At 44.8% G+C, this 18,243-nt stretch overlaps 1 protein-coding gene across 1 annotated transcript in view; it reads left to right on the forward strand.

The window, feature by feature from the left end:
- Positions 1-1,645: 1,645 nt before the first annotated feature.
- The window catches only part of LOC121578285 (contactin-4), an 89,294-nt gene continuing 72,696 nt past the window's right edge, over positions 1,646-18,243 (forward strand). The window contains exon 1 of the mRNA XM_041892553.2: positions 1,646-1,787. The gene's annotated coding sequence lies outside the window, so the exon portion shown is untranslated. The remainder of the gene's footprint in view (positions 1,788-18,243) is intronic.

Below are 18,243 nucleotides of genomic sequence, written 5' to 3' on the forward strand. Positions count from 1 at the left end.
TCCACTGCATTTAAGCCCTGCCACAAAAGGACCAGCTGGCATCATGTCAGTGATTCTCTCGTTAACACAGGTGAGAGTGTTGACGAGCACAAGGCTGGAGATCACTCTGTCATGCTGATTGAGTTAGAATAACAGACTGGAAGCTTTAAAAGCAGGGTGGTGCTTGAAATCATTGTTCTTCCTCTGTTAACCATGGTTACCTGCAAGGAAACACGTGCCGTCATCATTGCTTTGCACAAAAAGGGCTTCACAGGTAAGGATATTGCTGCTAGCAAGATTGCACCTAAACCAAATTTTTTTTCGATCATTAAGAACTTCAAGGAGAGAGGTTAAATTGTTGTGAAGAAGGCGTCAGGGCGCACAAGAAAGTCCAGCAAGCACCAGGACCGTCTCCTAAAGTTGATTCAGCTGCGGGATTGGGGCACCACCAGTGCAGAGCTTGCTCAGGAATGGCAGCAGGCAGGTGTGAGTGCATCTGCACGCACAATGAGGCTAAGACTTTTGGAGGATGGCTTGGTGTCAATAAGGGCAGCAAAGAAGCCACTTCTCTCCAGGAAAAACATCAGGGACAGACTGATATTCTGCAAAAGGTACAGGGATTGGACTGCTGAGGACTGGGCTAAAGTCATTTTCTCTGATGAATCCCCTTTCCGATTGTTTGGGGCATCCGGAAAACACCTTGTCTGGAGAAGACAAGGTGAGCGCTACCATCAGTCCTGTGTCATGCCAACAGTAAAGCATCCTGAGACCATTCATGTCTGGGGTTGCTTCTCAGCCAAGGGAGTGGGCTCACTCACAATTTTGCCTAAGAACACAGCCATGAATAAAGAATGGCACCAACACATCCTCAGATAACAACTTCTCCCAAACATCCAAGAACAGTTTGGTGATGACCAATGCCTTTCCCAGCATTATGGAGCACCTTGCCATAAGGCAAAAGTGATAACTAAGTGAATCGGGGAACAAAACATCGACATTTTGGGTCCATGGCCAGGAAACTCCCCAGACCTTAATCCCATTGAGAACCCATCCACCCTGACCAACCATCCTACTTTCGTTTTTGCCTTAAGTAACCTTCTGTCTTATGTAACCATACCAAAACGTAATATATCATACTAACGTGTCCCCTGATTTACCCACTATGTTACGTCTAGTCTATGAGACCAGGTTATATGGACACATTGCTATAAAGGGACATAACAAAGGTATTCTTACTGTAATAACATAGGCATATTGAAGTCTAACTTGGTGAAGTTTAATTTAAAAAAAATGGGGGGTGGTTGCAATAAAATGTGCGCAATAGAACATTGCTGATTGATAAATGTTGATGGTAGGCTATGATAGGTGTAGGCTATAGCCTCCTGTAGTTTTGTCATTCACTAAAAAAGAGCAACAATTTGTTCCAATTTCTGAAGGATTAGCCTACACCTTAAATAGATGGGCCATTATGAAGTCTACACCATGAATTCACCTTCATATTCAATAGTCTGATGTTATATTCAAATTGTGTTGCGATAAGTAGAAAGAAATAGCCTATTAATGAGAACAACCATTGATACAGATTGTGATTTATACGGGGGAGGGGTCTATGGTGTCTGCGGTAGGGGTCTGCCGTAAAAAGCCAGACTCACTTGAGGAACAGTTTGGACATCAATCGGTTCTGTATCGAAAGCGGCTTGAGATCCCTGTGTCCCGGACGTCTCCACTGTCTTCACCTCCAGCATCCTCCTGGTTTTTAAGAACTTTCCCTTCGCCTGAAGCAACCTTTCCTGTCTTTTCTGTTGAAGGTAAGATTGCATGAAAGTGAATGGAGAATGTTAGGCTACTTCGGTGGCTAATGCGTTCACTCCACTTATAATTTGAGTAAACGCATAGCAGCAGGTATAACTAGTAGCCTAGGCTAGGCTACCTAGATGCACCACAGCCGGTTGATTTGCGCATTTTCATGAAAAGCCTTAGATTGCCAGTGCATTGTACACAAATCAATGCTTTCTCTCCCGTGTACATGAAGATAAAGTTCATATTCACCATCTTAAAAAAAAAAACATGAGTCCGTTGCAGCATTTCTGATCTACACTTCAGTACAAAGCATATTGTCAGTACATTCAAAATGGAAGGTTATTCGTTGTAGTTTTGTCACTATAGCAAGCGTTCTAATTGATCTCACCGCCTAATACTTACACATTTGGTGCACTAATGCGTTCCAATGCTCTTGTTGGAAGACCCGGTGAACTATAGGGTTTTGTTTCAACTTGCATCACAGAACAGGGTAGTTTGATGAATCACGTTACTGAATTTCACCCAGCGTTTTAACCTATTTCGTATTGTCTTTCTGGGTTTTCGGGAAGTTGTTCAGTTAGGCTCTAGCCTAATTGCTGAACATGGCATACTCCAGTGGGTAGCTGCCATACCCTCCTAAAGCAGTACAATTTATTTATGTTTGAAACAACCAGTGCTTGAGCTGTCCGCGGTGCTGATTTTAGGTAATCTCTCTCTCTCTCTCTCTCTCTCTCTCTCTCTCTGTCCCTGTGTGACAGGCAGTGTGTGTATGTTCACGTGTGTGCATGTGTGTGTCAGATCTGTTATGCATATGTCCTGCCTTCAACTTCGATAACGGCACTGTGGGACTTTGGCCAACAGGAACAGTTCTTATTAACTAGACCCAAGTCTGCTGTCATGATTGGCAGGAAAGATATACCACCCTCCCTTCTGACATGATTACCATAAAGTTCAACCCCTTACAGGAAGGTAAAGCATAATGTATCATTAGCTGTTTTTCTTTCAAATGTAACTCAAAATATTTATTCCATGATCACACCCTTCAGTCACTTAGTCTGGCAAAACAATGATTAATACACCACTTTGTGGCTTCATTTCTAAAGCAGTGACTTAATAAATCTGCCACGTCTCTGCAGCCCTGTCGATTAGTCTCAGGAGGGCCACTGAGAGAATACATATGGGCGCCCTCAGTTCCTCATACCCATCAGACAGACTGGCAGTGGCCCACTACGGCCCGGCCATTCAGCCTGCTCTCACCAAATTGCAACAGATGTCAAATCACTCCATCTTCCACCATCCACACAAAATTAATTAGAACATAAAAGCAGTGATCCATTTGGTCATTGTTCTGGAGAGGAAAATATTGGCCTTGCTGCTTCTTGCTGACAAATGTATGCATAATATAGACACATCAGAATGACAACATGATGTGCTGCACTGACCAACAGACAGCGTCAATGTTTTTCATATATATTAATATGTATGGGGTGTAATTGTCTGTGTGTATAACTATCTCACCAATGCTACTATCACTGAGTTGTCTTATAACTTGAGTAAACATGACATTTCTCTGAGGTATCATGCATTATGCATGTTCCCCCCAGTTCCCCGTGTTGGGATATGAAGCTGCATGGCAGTGAGCTCAGTGCAGGCCAGGCAGGCCAGGGCAAGTATCTAGCTGAGGCCTAATCTTCACTGGGGTGATAGAGAGAGATAACAGTGATAGATGGAGCGGCTGGTGAGGTTTAACATCCTGAGCTCAGTGTTGTCTGCCGGGGTCAGGCCTGTGATATCAGACCGCCAGTTCAGCCAGCTCCCTCCACCCATCCTCATGCCAGGGATCTTGGCAGTGTTAATAGCTGCAGATGTGTATATGAGCCGGGCTGGTTCTGTATTCATGGCCACAGATGTTTTAATGAGTGCTGTGTTGCTGCACAGGCGTCTGTCAGTCCCTCGCACACTTCAAGTGAAATGCTTCCCTGGCCATCCGCCAGCCAGCCAGCAGGCAGCCAGGATGTTATTGTGACATGTGTGGGCTACATTCTCAGTGATGTCTTCAGGAAGTGCATTTTTGGAAAGTTCAGTACTAGAAAATAGAGAGGAAAGCGAGCAATGATGCATACTTATATGACCCTGTTTGGTGATTGGAATGGAAGGAAATGTTCTTGCAATTAGTTAATGATGGCTCATTGCTACATGAATCATGCTTTATGTCACCCTTGTTGTGGAAGTGTAGCACAGAAGGATAATAACACCCCTTTTAGACTCCCCAAAGCTATCAACAAAGGTTTCTTGATGCATATGAGCAAAACAACTCTTGATCAGAAGAACGCTACACTGCATTTAGCAAAATTACAATTTAATTACATTTTCGAAAGGTAGGGTTGCATGGAGTACCCTTCTGATCAAGAACACCTACAGATAAAATGACCTTGACATTGTAAAAGAAAAACTTAGATTTGTCCTGATCTGCAAAATTCTTCAAAAGCGTTTATTTCTGATTTATCAAATATAGACATCATCAATATATATTTTCACTTTAAGAATCCATCTCTAATTTGCAGTATGCCACAATATCTTGCGAGGATATTTGAAGGAGCAGGGAGAGGACATGTGGTAGGTCTGTAGGAGGCCAGGTACAGTAAACAAGACAGACTGGTGACCTTCACCTGCTGAAGGAGACTGATTGGAGCGTGGTTGGAGGCTGATCTATGTGACAGGAACCACCGTGATTTATTTCTGGTGCTGCTACAATCCTTAAAAACTGCCCTCAACATTTCACACCAAGTTATTAGAACTTACTGAATAACCTTTCGGGTGATGAAAGAACATGATAAGCGGTCTCCATTTCAGTCCTTTATCTGAAACAGAAGAAAGATTGGCATTCTCCCCTGACACCCGGAGTGATGCAGAGGCTGGGGCAGCGCAGCTTTAATTGTTGATGTCGAGGAAAACTGCTATTTCTGTAAAGTCAATGGGTGGGTGCACCTACGTTTGATTTGTTTTGATTTGTAATTTGCTTTTCTCAGCAGAATCTTTACCTTTCAGTCATCCTCCTTCATTTAATACTCCTTGGCAGCAGAGGCTCATGAATAAATCAGAGCCCTCACTGTCAGTGCTTTGAGGGAGAGGGAATGGACTTATCATGTACTGTACCATTCTGAACTGGGAAGTACTTTCATCCTTTTCCTGCTCCTCCTTCACTAAAAATACCCACCCCAGACCCTTTAAAGTACTGTCTATACATTATCATTGGGATGAAGTTTTTATGTGGAATTCATAAATAATATTTGTCCTTGTTTTTTCTGTTTTCTATAATAATACTGTCACTATCAATTATTTATCAGAACCTGACTGTGAAGCCATAAGCCCTTGTGTAAGGGTTTTGAACAAATATTCCTCAATTACTTATACCTTATGTAAGATGGCTGCCTCCACTGTGGTCACTCTTGGTTGTAATCTTCTTAGCAATAGACAATATTCATCATATCGTCATATATTTCCAAAGAGATAGATAGATAGATCGCTTGTGCCAGATCACGGTATTCAGGGTAATGCGCACGGTGGAGGTACTATCTGGACTTTCCACAGTGGTTGCACCAACGGAAACATCTAGACACCTACCCAGACACTCACGCGACCACCCCGTGAGAGCCCTCTGCGGCCATGAGAAGGTGGGGTTGTGGAGTGCTAACCAAGGGATACATAATACCACAGGGAAAGCAGGAGATTCAATAATCGAAAAAAATCACCTGCTCAAAATGATTCTCCTAGGTGATCATGGTGACTGGTATAGTGACTTCCGTAACAAATCCGGACGCTGATGGTCGACTATCGAGTGGTCTGAAGGGACGTGGAATGGAGAGGGGAACCAATGAAATGCCTTGACGGCGTGCGAATGCCCTATCCATAAAGTTCCCAGCTGCGCCTGAATCGACTAGCGCCTAACACTGGGGAACTACCATGTGATTGGGAAAGTGGATAGGTAGGGTACAGTGCGCAACAGAGGGCTCTGAACAAGTGTGGGTGTTCGATACCTGGGGTGATGTGAGAGTGCCCTGCCTGCCGCCTCCAGGCCCAAAATAACGTTGACTACGACGTGTGGTGGATTGTCCCTTCGTGCCACCAGTGGCACTGTCGCTGTCCTCCTCCGCTCTCTCGACCGGCGGCTCCACCCAGCTCCATCGGCCCAAAAGAGGCGAGCAAACTCCCTGTAGTCCTCCAACGCGGCTCCTCCTTCGTTCCACACCGTGTTGGCCCACTCCAGGGCTTTCCCACAGAGGCAGGAAACGAGGACGGACACCTTCTCCCGCTCCGATGGTGCCGGCCTGATGCTGGCGAAGTAAAGCTCCAATTGGAGGAGGAATCCCTGGCACAGCGCCGCTGTCCCCTCAAATGCCCGTGGTCGGGATATCTGGATCCCTCCTGGTGCTGGGGTGTAGGTGGCTGGATCCGGTTGGCCAGCTGGTCTCGACAGATCGGGTCTGCTCCTCTCCAGGCGTTGGACTACCTGAAGAACCTGATCCTTCGCTTCCCCCAAGCTGGCCAGCATCGTGAAGTGCTCCTGGACCCGTGCCACGACTCCAGGCATGCGCTCTTCTCCCGCTGACTCCATAGCGGGTGGGTGATTCTGTGATGCGTGTGATAGAAGGAGTCAGGGGCAGGAAAGTAAGACGCATCCAAAGAGTTTATTACGTCGATAAAGAGTTGCGCAAGGATGCGACAACAAAACTCAGGCACAGGGGAAATATCTACCCTGGCAACAACAAGGTAAGGGTAGCTCAACCGAGCTACACACAGCTCACTACAAACAATCACCCACACAGACAAGGAAGCAGAGGGAACACTTCTACAATGACTAATTGGGGAAAAGAACCAGGTGTGTGTGATTAATTAGACAAGACAAGTGGAGTGATGATAAATGGATCGGCAGCAGCTAGTAAGCCGGTGAACGCCGAAACCTGCCCGAACAAGGAGGGGAGGCAGCCTCGGCGGAAGTCGTGACATTAAGAGAAAGATGCCTGAGGATAATACCCTAGGAATAAGGTGGGAGCTGAGCTTAGCTACATCTAACAAATCCTCTGACTCACAGGCATCAGGAACACATTGGTGGTAGAGGAAGAGGTGGTGCAGAAACCATAGTGAGGATACGCTAGCTACAGTGACTTCAGAAAGTATTCACACCCCTTGACTTATTCCACATTTTGTTGTGTTACAGCCGGAATTTCAAATACATTAAATTGAGATTGAGATTGTGTGTCACTGACCTACTCACAATACCCCATAAGGTCAAAGTGGAATGATGTTTTTAGAAATGTTTACAAATGTAATTAAAATAAAAAATGAAAAGCTGAAATGTCTTGAGTCAATACGTATTCAACCCCTTTGTTATGGCAAGTCTAAATATATTCATGAGTAAAAATATGCTTAAGAAGTCACATAATAAGTTGCATGGACTCACTGTGTGTGCAATAATAGCATTTAACCTGGTTTTTGAAAGACTATCTAATCTCTGTACCCCACACATACAATTATCTGCAAGGTCCCTCAGTCGAGCAGTGAATTTCAAACATAGATTCAACCACAAAGATCAGGGAGGTTTTCCAATGGCTTGCAAAGAAGGGCACCTATTTGTAGATGGGTAAAAACAGACACTGGGAGAGAAATTCATCTTTCAGCTGGACAATAACCTAAAACACAAGGCCAAATATACACTGGAGTTGCTTACCAAGACGATATTGAATGTTCCTGAGTGGTCTAGTTACAGTTTTGACTTAAATCGGATTGATAATCTATGGCAAGACTTGAAAATGGCTGTCTAGCAATGATCAACAACCAACTTGACAGAGCTTGAAGAATGTTAAAAAGAATAATGTGCAAACATTGTACAATCCAGTTGTCCAAAGCTCTTAGAGAGTTACTGCCAAAGGTGATTCTAACATGTATTGGCTCCGGGGTGTGAATACTTAGATATTTCTGTATTTCATTTTCATGAAATCTGCAAACATTTCTAAAAACATGTTTTCACTTAGTCATTGTGGGGTATTGTGTGTAGATGGGTGAGGAAAAAATGAATGTAATCCATTTTGAATTAAGGCTGTAACACAACAAAATGTGGAATAAGTCAAGGGGTATGAATACTTTGTGAAATCACTGTATATACTGTAGTATAGACTCTAAACTGAGTCCAGGGCCACCTGCATCAGCCTAAAAGAGGGCATGTCATGTGGGCCTGTCACGCAAGATGGATACTGCACAAACCCTCGCAAATTATATTATAACAGTAGCAATTTCCAGTTAAACAGAAATCTAAAACATGTCATGGAGAATTTATGTCTTCAAAAAGTGTGAAGTATAAGTTTGAGTTACGCGGGGGTAGTGACTTGGGCTGAACTACAGTCTTTGAGACTTTGCCGTTCAGAGGAATGTCTCAGAGGACTCAATATGTATTCTGGAAATTGAGTTTTGGTCAAGGCACTCAAGGCAGTCAGTTCAGGGCTGAATCATTTTTGGAGCTTGTACATACAAGCCATTGTGTTTTGTGATAGCATCTTCCAGTAGCAAATACAGAGCACATTTTTGTGTTCCTATTTTCTGCTCTCTTAATTATTGACAAATCTATTTCATAGATCTACCATACATTCAGACACATATTATGGGTAATGTTTACAAATACTGTACATACGTATATGTCTAACTTGAGTGAATAACCAATTTTTATTTGCATTTAAAGTTATGTTTTTAAAATAAATAAAAACATATGTCAACTCTTGAATAACCTCAACTCTTCCCGTATGCATAATCTATTCCATATTTCAGATTTACACTTCTAAACTTTCTCTTTCCATAATCTTCTGCAGTTTTGCATATTCCACTCCTTCATCTTTGAAATCCTACCTCCTGTCAGTAATTTCAACATCCACCTGCAGGAGAGGGATTTCACGGAGGCTTCTTTGAGCACTGTAAGGACGTTTTTATTTAAGTGTGACGTACAGAATTCGAAACTCCCTAGAAATCTTTATTTTCTGGGTTGTCTCCGGGTTTGCCACTTGCATTGTCCTAAGTATAGCCCAGTAGCAGTAGCAGTTGCATGGCAGCGTTGTGTTACTCTCTGTATTGCTTCATTGTAATACATGCCAGTGTCACACCATTGCCTCATAAATGTTTCAATCAGGCCCCCAGTTTTTGTTCTGGAGCTTGAAGTCACAAGCTCTGCTGGTTGGCTACTGCGTAGCATCCTAGCTGTGCCAAAAGACCTGGTCTGCCCTAGAAAGCTTATCTAAATTAAGATCGCCAGAACTGCCAAACAACATTTTTTTAGACTGCCGTTTTGAGGCTATTAAATAAGATTGATCCCCACAGTGAATTATTTTTAAGTTCGCTACAAATTAAGATATTTAATTAAATAGTGATCCATTCTGACTACTACATTTGTCATCACACAGGACCACTTGCTGACACAGACCAATCACGGGCCAGCAGGCTACGAGGAGGCTCGCGCCCTCATGCAATATACATTAAGTCTGATTCTCTCTGGTTGGATGAAAACGACTACATCGACCATGATCCTTTGCTAGTTAGGGCGACTTTCATCATGATCCTTCGAGATTGTTTGGTGCCATTCAGCTCCATTCAGCAATATTGCGCGCTTTAAATTCAAATACTTCTGGCTTCATGCGCCATCAGGAGTTTTCCATAGGAATACGTTGATGACGTCAGCGCTATCACTATCTACTGGGTTTTAATATCTATGGTTTCAGTACACTATTTCTGTCAGTGTGCCTCCAGATGCTAGAACGTTACATTTACTGTTATGTGAATTTCTTATGCAGTTGTGCTTGTGAAGAGAGTATTTGACAGGCCCTGACCTGCATACTGTACACTGCGCTGCTAGCTCACACATTACAAGCACCTCTATTCTACTTGTGTTTTCTTTTACTGCGTTGTCAACGTCCCCCACTCTCAACCATACACACTCGCAACAGGAAGGTTAAGATCATAGAACTGAACATTACACTTAGATTAAGCAATATCTCATAATAATGAATGGTGCCTTGTCTCATAATAATGAATGGGGTGTGAAGGTTGATGAAAGTATGTGTCTCTTTCAGTCTCCATTCTTTATGGAACTGTATGTTCTACTCTTTGTAAAACATATCCAAGCTTTCAGTGTCCTCTCAGTAAGAAAAAATAGTGTGTACTCTATGTTGCTTGGTTCACAGTGTCATGAACATTTGTGAGGTTTTAATGAACAGTTAGTAATGTATACTATTTCAAGCTTTAAGATGATAAATAATTTAGTCGATCACCACACATAATTGAAGATGCTTCAGACCAGGGCTCCAGACTAACATTTTCAACTTTTTCAGTTGGTGGCACCAGCCCATGATTTGGTCGCAACAATAATTTTAATGCATCACGCAATAGAAAAAATGCGTAACCATTTTACAAATTAATTCACAGTGCTTTCGTAAGAGGTGTAATAGACTACTGAGATAGTATTCAAGAAGTACATTGTTTCAACCCAAAATGGTTCTTCAGCTGTCCCCATAGAATAACCCTTGTGGAAAGGGTTCTACATGGAACTGAAAAGGGTTTTACCTGGAACCAATACTAGTTCTTCAAAGTGTTCTCCTATGGGGACAGCCGAATAACCGTTTTAGGTTCTAGATAGCACCTTTTTTTCTAAGAGTGTAACATGTCCATGCAGGAATGCAAGATTCAAGATATTTTGATGTGCAACATAATCCAGTGATTGTCAGGAATGTTGGGTTGACAATTAGGCTATTGTTGTTATGTTTTACTGTTAAAATAGGGCTCCAGAATGTTATTTTGTTCAATTGAGATAAATTTGCCTAATCTTTTTTTGCAGTAATATCATAGGCTAATTTATTTGGGGCTAATTCACCACCCGAGTAAGTGGAAACTCAAAACACATTAGCTAGATCAGGGATTCTCAAACTTTTTGGGGCTGGGGACCCCTTTTGTGATAGCAAATTCATCAGGGACCTCCTCATAATCAGAACACAACTCGAGTGAGATAGAAATAGCATACAAGGAGTTTTACGATGACTTCTGCAGTGCATGCAAGCTTTCAAGCAAATTTCCTGTAATTGTACACATTTTGTCATGGGGCAGAGAAATGTTTTGTTGTTGCAGCTTTAAAGCTAGTATCCTGCAATTCTACACATTTTCCCATGAGGCAGAGAGAAAACATTGCAGTTTTAAAGCTTAAATTACAGTGCATTTATATAAAAATAGTGGAGTGCTGTGGATACTGTCACGATCGTCTAATGAGGGAGACCAAGGCGCAGCGTTGCGGGTGAACATATTTATATTTATTGACTAGATCACACGATCAAAACAAAGAACGAAACGTGAAGTCCTTCGATACACAAACCAAAAGGAACAAGAAACCACAAAACACAAAGTGCAAGACAAACAGTTAAATATGGCTCCCAATCAGAGACACCCAGCTGACACTCGTTGCCTCTGATTGGGAGTCACTCAGACCAACATAGAAAATTAAACATAGACTTACACACCCTGGCTCAACATAACATAGTCCCCAGAGCCAGGGCGTGACAGATACCAACATCCATGTGAGCCTCTCAGGCCCATGTTGGCCAGGGTTAAGAAGATAATTTGTAGATTAATAATATTAGATTGTGTTGTATTAAACTTAAACACACTCTAAACTTATTCCACGGATCCCTTAGCCAAAATGTGTTTAATATGTTGTTGTTAGTAATACAGTGAGGAAAAAAAGTATTTGATCCCCTGCTGATTTTGTACGTTTGCCCACTGACAAAGACATGATCAGTCTATCATTTTAATGATAGGTTTATTTGAACAGTGAGAGACAGAATAACAACAACAAAATCCAGAAAAACGCATGTCAAAAATGTTACAAATTGATTTGCATTTTAATGAGGGAAATAAGTATTTGATCCCTCTGCAAAACATGACTTAGTACTTGGTGGCAAAACCCTTGTTGGCAATCACAGAGGTCAGACGTTTCTTGTAGTTGGCCACCAGGTTTGCACACATCTCAGGAGGGATTATGTCCCACTCCTCTTTGCAGATCTTCTCCAAGTCATTAAGGTTTTGAGGCTGACGTTTGGCAACTCGAACCTTCAGCTCCCTCCACAGATTTTCTATGGGATGAAGGTCTGGAGACTGGCTAGGCCACTCCAGGACCTTCATGTGCTTCTTCTTGAGCCACTCCTTTGTTGCCTTGGCCGTGTGTTTTGGGTCATTGTCATGCTGGAATACCCATCCACGACCCATTTTCAATGCTCTGGCTGAGGGAAGGAGGTTCTCACCCAAGATTTGACTGTACTTGGCCCCGTCCATCGTCCCTTTGATGCAGTGAAGTTGTCCTGTCCCCTTAGCAGAAAAACACCCCCAAAGCATAATGTTTCCACCTCCATGTTTGCCGGTGGGGATGGTGTTCTTGGGGTCATAGGCAGCATTCCTCCTCCTCCAAACACGGCGAGTTGAGTTGATGCCAAAGAGCTCCATTTTGGTCTCATCTGGCCACAACACTTTCACCCAGTTCTCCTTTGAATCATTCAGATGTTCATTGGCAAACTTCAGACGGGCCTGTATATGTGCTTTCTTGAGCAGGGTGACCTTGCGGGCGCTGCAGGATTTCAGTCCTTCACGGCGTAGTGTGTTACCAATTGTTTTCTTGGTGACTATGGTCCCAGCTGCCTTGAGATCATTGACAAGATCCTCCCGTGTAGTTCTGGGCTGATTCCTCACCGTTCTCATGATCATTGCAACTCCATAAGGTGAGATCTTACATGGAGCCCCAGCCCGAGGGAGATTGACAGTTCTTTTGTGTTTCTTCCATTTGCGAATAATCGCACCAACTGTTGTCACCTTCTCACCAAGCTCCTTGGCGATGGTCTTGTAGCACATTCCAGCCTTGTGTAGGTCTACAATCTTGTCCCTGACATCCTTGGAGAGCTCTTTGATCTTGGCCATGGTGGAGAGTTTGGAATCTGATTGATTGATTGCTTCTGTGGACAGGTGTCTTTTATACAGGTAACACGCTGAGATTAGGAGTTCATTAGAGTTAACTGCACCTCAGAAATTGCAGCCCAAATAAATGCTTCACAGAGTTCAAGTAACAGACACAGCTCAACATCAACTGTTCAGAGGAGACTGTGTGAATCAGGCCTTCATGGTCGAATTGCTGCAAAGAAACCACTACTAAAGGACACCAATAATAAGAAGAGACTTGCTTGGGCCAAGAAACACGAGCAATGGACATTAGACCGGTGGAAATTTGTCCTTTGGTCTGGAGTCAAAATTGGAGATTTTTGGTTCCAACCGCTGTGTCTTTGTGAGATGCAGTGTGGGTGAACGGATGATCGCCACATGTGTATTTCCCACCGTAAAGCATAGAGGAGGAGGTGTGATGGCGTGGGGGTGCTTTGCTGGTGACACTGTCTGTGATTTATTTAGAATTCAAGGCACACTTAACCAGCATGGCTACCACAGCATTCTGCAGCGATACGCCATCCTATCTGGTTTGGGCTTAGTGGGACTATGATTTGTTTTTCAACAGGACAATGACCCAATACACCTCCAGGCTGTGTAAGGGCTATTTTACCAAGAAGGAGAGTGATGGAGTGCTGCATCAGATGACCTGGCCACCACAATCACCCGACCTCAAACAAATTGAGATGATTTGGGTTGAGTCGGACCGCAGAGTGAAGGAAAAGCAGCCAACAAGTGCTCAGCATATGTGGGAACTCCTTCAAGACTGTTGGAAAAGCATTCCAGGTGAAGCTGGTTGAGAGAATGCCAAGAGTGTGCAAAGCTGTCATCAAGGCAAAGGGTGGCTATTTGAAGAATATCAAATATCAAATATATTTTGATTTATTTAACACTTTTTTGGTTACTACATGATTCCATATGTGTTATTTCATAGTTATGATGTATTCACTATTATTCTACAATGTAGAAAATAGTAAAAATAAAGATAAAACCTTGAATGAGTAGCTGTTCTAAAACTGTTGACCGGTAGTGTATATTTTTGTATATACATTTTTTTTTAAAGCTGTACCTCCCCACTTTGAGGACCCCTGAGCTAGATCACTAACTCTAAACATAAATCCACTAGTGGTAGCCATGCATTCATCTAACAGTAAATTCAATGTCCAGATATTTTTCTTTTGCAGTTGTAGTAGGGCCTTATAAAATCTCTTATATTTTTTGTCTAATTCCGTTTTCTCCGTTTTTTTTGCGTTCTAAATCCACAACAGTGATTAAACCATATCAGGAGACCACCTTTAAGGTCTGGGAATAATCTAAGACATTTTGATTTTGGAGTGTAGTTACCCATTAATTCAAGTGCGCATGCAAGAGCATGTGTCACGATCGTCTGAGGAAGCGGACCAATACGCAGCGCGTTGAGTGAACATGATGACTTTATTAAATCAAAGCAACCACGAAAACAAATAAACGAATGACGATAGTGAAGTCCACAGTGACAAATGACTGTACATGGAACAAAAACCCACAAACAAACAGTGAAACACAACAGTATAAATATGGCTCCCAATCAGAGATAACGAGCCGACAGCTGACACTCGTTACCTCCGATTGGGAGTCAATGACCAAACATAGAAACAAACAACCTAGACTAACCAACATAGAAATACACCCAAGTCCCAACAAAACAACATACACTCTAGCTCACATACACAAGTCCTAGAGCCAGAGTGTCACAGTACCCCCTAAAGGTGCGAACTCCGGGCGCACCAGCCCACAGTCTAGGGGAGGGTCTGGGTGGGCGTCTGTCTATGGTGGCGGCTCAGGCACTGGTCGTGGTCCCCACCCCACCATAGTCACTACCCGCTTGTGTAACCTCCTCCACATGACCACCCCCAACTAAACCCCCACAGGATTAAGGGGCAGCCCTGGACTAAGAGGCATCACCGGACTCAGGGGCAGCACCGGACTAAGGGGCAGCACCGGGCTAAGGGGCAGCACCGGGCTAAGGGGCAGCACCGGACTAAGGGGCAGCACCGGGCTAAGGGGCAGCACCGGACTAAGGGGCAGCACCGGACTAAGGGGCAGCACCGGACTAAGGGGCAGCACCGGGCTAAAGGGGCAGCACCGGGCTAAGGAGCAGCACCGGGCTAAGGGGCAGTACCGGACTAAGGGGGCAGCTCCGGACCGAATGGCGGATCCTGGCTGGCTGGCTCTGGCGGATCCTGGCTGGCTGGCGGATCCGGGCTGGACGGCTCTGGCGGATCCGGGCTGGCTGGCTCTGGCGGATCCTGGCTGGCTGGCGGATCCGGGCTGGACGGCTCTGGCGGATCCGGCCTGGACGGCTCTGGCGGATCCTGGCTGAACGGCTCTGGCGGATCCTGGCTGGACGGCTCTGGCGGATCCTGGCTGGGACGGCTCTGGCGGATCCTGGCTGGACGGCTCTGGCGGATCCTGGCTGAACGGCTCTGGCGGATCCTGGCTGGGACGGCTCTGGCGGATCCTGGCTGGACGGCTCTGGCGGATCCTGGCTGGACGGCTCTGGCGGATCCTGGCTGGACGGCTCTGGCGGATCCTGGCTGAACGGCTCTGGCGGATCCTGGCTGAACGGCTCTGGCGGATCCTGGCTGGACGGCTCTGGCGGATCCGGCTGCTCATGGCTGGCTGACGGATCTGGCTGCTCATGGCTGGCTGACGGATCTGGCTGCTCGCGGCTGGCTGACGGATCTGGCTGCTCATGGCTGGCTGACGGTGCAGGCTGAGCGGCTGGCGGTGGAGGCGGACCCCAGCCTCGGAGAGTGGTCATCACCTCCCGCAGGACGGTTCCCATCTGCAGGAGCTGCTCTTGCTGGACCCGAACCTGGGCTTCCAGTCTTGTACGGGCTGCGTGGCTCCTGCTGATTCCATCGCTGGTGTATGATTCTGTCTGGCGGAAGGCTCTAGCGGCTCCTGTCTGGCGGAAGGCTCTAGCGGCTCGGTCTGGCGTAGCACACCGTGGACCTGGTGCTTGGAGTAGGAACAGGCCGGTCCGCACCGGGAACACACACCACTGGCCTCAACCGAGGATCAGGAACGGGCCGGACCGGACTGGCAACACACATCAGTCCTTCACGCCGTGCCACAAACACTTCCCTCCTCTACTCGCCAATGGCTCCCGTACTCCGTTAGCCTTCTCTCCTTTTCTCCCTGTGGCAGCCTCCTGCTGCCCAGCCGCCTAAGCCATGTGCCCCCCAAAAATTTCTTGGGGTTGCCTCTCGTCCTTCCGACGAAAAACCTGCTGCCGCCGATGCTCCTCTCTCGCCAGGGCCTTGATCTTCCCCCAAGGTCCCTTGCCCCCGAGCATGTCCTCCCAGGACCACGATTTGCCCACCTGGGCCATCGCCAGCCTCTCGATCTCCTTACCCGGCGCCTCCACCCATGTCCAGTCTCTTTGCTCCTGGACACGCTGCTTGGTCCTTTGATGGTGGGTTTTTCTGTCACGATCGTCTGAGGAAGCGGACCAATACGCAGCGCGTTGAGTGAACATGATGACTTTATTAAATCAAAGCAACCACGAAAACAAATAAACGAATGACGATAGTGAAGTCCACAGTGACAAATGACTGTACATGGAACAAAAACCCACAAACAAACAGTGAAACACAACAGTATAAATATGGCTCCCAATCAGAGATAACGAGCCGACAGCTGACACTCGTTACCTCCGATTGGGAGTCAATGACCAAACATAGAAACAAACAACCTAGACTAACCAACATAGAAATACACCCAAGTCCCAACAAAACAACATACACTCTAGCTCACATACACAAGTCCTAGAGCCAGAGTGTCACAGCATGCACCTAGCAAGAGACCATTGTTTGGTTAGCGGTGTTTCTGTAGCCCACATGTGATGGCATAGTTTGCAAAACAAATGAACACTGCATTGATGTAAATAATCATGATATTATTCTGCCAGGTAGGCATAGGCTTGTTAACATTTATTTGAGAAGGTTTTTGGGGAAGCCTTTCTATCTACCAGAAGACAGTTATTAGCATCATCGCTAATGGCTACACAAAGTTGTAGGCGTGCACACAGACAGGGGCATTCCCGTGCCGTTGCCTCTTCAGAAAGTTGCAGGAAATACAAATCAGTGATTCATTCTGTTCATGTGTTATGATAAACTTGGTAAAAGTATTTAATTTTCTAATAAGTTCAGTACATTTTGAATATGGTTGAATTCCTTTGTAATGTCTGGATTCCGTGATTCTGTGCGCATTCTCAGCAGCGCAGAGTTTTAAGCAGTAGTTTCCAAAGCTGTGTTTTTCCCGCAATTGGATTTTGAAATGTTATTGCCTACAACCAGAACACATTTTCTCACGGAGCACGAGGGGAGATAGCTCAAAGGCCGGCAGATGGCAATATTGAGTCGTTTCATCTTACCGGCCAAAGGAAATGTTTGCAGCTGGCAATACACTCAAATCCCTCATGGACCGGTTTGTACATAAAACATTCTGCATTCAGGCTGGAAAGTCGTCGATTTCCTCCTTAACTCGTTTTAATGGTTAACAGGGAAAATATGCATACTTTCTTTATGAAACACCATTTTCCACCACCATGCTAGAGTAGCTAATGCTAGTCTCGGAGAGTTGAGGAAGAAATTGACCCCTTTGCAGCCTGAATGGAGAATGTTTTATGTATGAACCGGTCCATGGGGGATACGAGTGTATAGCCGACTGCATACATAGGCCTTTCTCGCGCGAGGGGGGGACAAATTGCGGGGGACTTTCTGGGAATGAATGTTTCCAGTTTTTCGTTGCTGCGGTAATGGCAGCTACTGTATACTACGACTGAATAAAAAGTAATTCTCCTGTAGAAAATAAATGTCAGTTTTTCTTCTAAACTAAGCTAGAACTGATTTTACTGCCATTTTTCTATCGCCTACAATTGATTTTTCAGCCACTGTCACTTAGGAATCCAGCAGTCTGGGACCGGTAGCTAGCTAGCTAAGCTAATGTTTGCAAAGCTAGCTATTTAGGTAGCTAAATTAAATAAAAAAGAATATGCTTAGCTTGCTGCCAAAGAGCTTGCTAAGACTATGATAATGTACAGTATATATAATCAAAGAATTGTATAATGTTATTTCAAAACATTAAGTTAGCATGCTAGCTAGTACTCCCGAGTGGCGCATTTGTCTAAGGCACTGCATCTCAGAGTTAGAGGTGTCATTACAGATCCTGGTTCAATTCCAGGCTGTGTCACAATCCGGTGGTGATTGGGAGTCCCATAGGGCATTGTCCGGGGTCGGCCGTCATTGTAAATAAGAATTTGTTCTTAACTGACTTGCCTGGTTAAATAAATAAAAAATAAAAATAAAAAATTGCCCATGGCAAGCAGGGTTAGGAATTAAGTCAACCTGCCAGCCTGTTATGCTAGCGATGACGCTAACTGTTTAGCAAGCTAAACATTTGGTTTCC

Source organism: Coregonus clupeaformis, chromosome 12 (assembly GCF_020615455.1).
Source record: "Coregonus clupeaformis isolate EN_2021a chromosome 12, ASM2061545v1, whole genome shotgun sequence".
In the NCBI taxonomy this organism is placed as follows: Eukaryota; Metazoa; Chordata; class Actinopteri; order Salmoniformes; family Salmonidae; genus Coregonus; species Coregonus clupeaformis.